This window comes from Apium graveolens, unplaced genomic scaffold (genome assembly GCF_009905375.1).
Source record: "Apium graveolens cultivar Ventura unplaced genomic scaffold, ASM990537v1 ctg8143, whole genome shotgun sequence".
NCBI lineage: Eukaryota > Viridiplantae > Streptophyta > Magnoliopsida > Apiales > Apiaceae > Apium > Apium graveolens.
The window spans coordinates 39767-41669 of NW_027420923.1; the positions used below are offsets into that span (position 1 = coordinate 39767).

The window sequence follows — 1903 nt, forward strand, 5'->3', positions numbered from 1 at the left end:
AAATAACTGCTCTTTCCAATGGGGTTTGGTAGTATCTGATCTCAGATAGAATCATAAAAATGTTAAAATTATAGGTATTTAAATATGTGAGGAGTGCATGCGAACATAATGGTAGAAACAGTTACAAAAATATATTCTCACAGTGCCGTTAATATGTACATAATGATTTTTACAGCTGCATGCATGCTAGTAAGTGAACAATAAACCATGTTATCGAATATCCTTTCTTATTCTTTTTTAAAGAGTAAATTGTAGTTGTGGGTCATACTTCTTCTAGTGCATAAACTTTCATGTGTATGCGTCTGTACATCAGAAAAACAAATCTCATCTTTCTTGGAGAGAGCTTTTGTTCGCCTAACGCATGGTTTCAGTGGTTTAACACCACACAGTCTGGTATTTGCATATCTTCGTCCTTATTCCTGTTTCTTCTTAATAATTCATTTTCTCATGATAATCATCCCTCGGTTATTACTTATCTACAAAGAATTCCGGTTATACTGTTAATGTTCAACCTTTGCACGAGTATCGGTTATTACAATAAATTTTTTCTTTTGCAGGAAAGGATGAAAGTAGCTACTATTGGCATGGAAGAGATAATACTACCATCCGTCAACTAAACCCACAGGTCCTACTTTTTAGCCTTTGTATTTGTAGATTTTTTTTGGTTCTTCCTTTTTTTGGGTCGATTGCTATCATATGCCTCAAGTACTCAATACGTAATTTTAGTGGAAATAGAAATCCATTGACTTTGTGTAACACCGTTTGCTATCAGATGCTGTCAGAAACCTACTACTGATATATTTTATTGATCTTTTGCCCTGGATTTATATCCATGGAATATATAATTTAGCGTGTAGCAATTTTTCATGGTTCTTGTGCTAAGATAAGTATATATGTCTGATCATCAAATTATTCGGAAAATTGGTATGAAATGTCAGACATTGACCTCCCGTTTTGATGATTATCCACGTGCATCACACCCAAATGATGAGGAACGTCACGTGGATCTTCGATGTTGGATGTCTCTTGCAGCAGATTCCTTGCACTCTATCTCAGATTTTCTTAAAATAGAAAGTGTTCGTGGCAAGGTACGATATATTTAGTTTCTACTATATGGGGCATCTACTGGACATTTGGACCTAAGATATTTTTTATTCTGATTGCAGGAGTACAAATTAATGTCTAAGGTTTTCTCAGACTTTGAACTTCTTAATCAGGTTTGTTAATGCTTTTTTGTCAGAAAAAACAATTTCAGTTAACTTACCTTCCTTGTTCAACAATAGAAAGTGAGTAATGTTTAATTACACTAGTCACGCAGTTATATGACATTTTAGTAACATTTGTAGATGCACTTTGACAAATCATTGGAGCTATTTCGATTTCGGAAATCACACAGAAAAGGTATGTTGTGCATATTGCTGTTTTTGCCTATTTTGATCTGGCCTTTCAAGTAAATTGAAAGTTCTTCTTTATCCGGACAACAGAAAACAAAAAACCAACCATGCTTGTTTGTTTTGCTAAACGACCACGCATGCTTTTACTTGGCTTAACTTAAAAAAGTGCTACATATTTCACTGCTTCGGGACCTGAAGGTACCATCCCATTGCATGCGACACATCTAAGGCAAAATAAAGGTGAAAATATAATTTTAAACCTAATACAGGAATCATATGCATCTAAGCTGAAATAGTATAACCGAAAAGATGATGGATAAAATGAAATCATTTGCACACACTTCGGCACTTCATGCTACTCAGTTAACAAGAAACTAACTTTTAGTTCTGTAATCTGATGGGCCGCTCTTAAAAAATGTGAACTGAGAAAGTCCATAAACATGCAAAAAACAAGAGAACCCTCTTCATTACAAGAACCAGTTCAAACTTCACACTTCACAGATAGTTCT

General features: G+C 34.5%; 1 long non-coding RNA gene across 1 annotated transcript; it reads left to right on the forward strand.

The window, feature by feature from the left end:
* Positions 1-694: 694 nt before the first annotated feature.
* On the forward strand, positions 695-1360 carry LOC141704706 (uncharacterized). Its single transcript, XR_012568041.1, has 3 exons — positions 695-1088; positions 1167-1217; positions 1347-1360. It is a non-coding gene; the product is annotated as an uncharacterized LOC141704706 (long non-coding RNA).
* Positions 1361-1903: the final 543 nt, after the last annotated feature.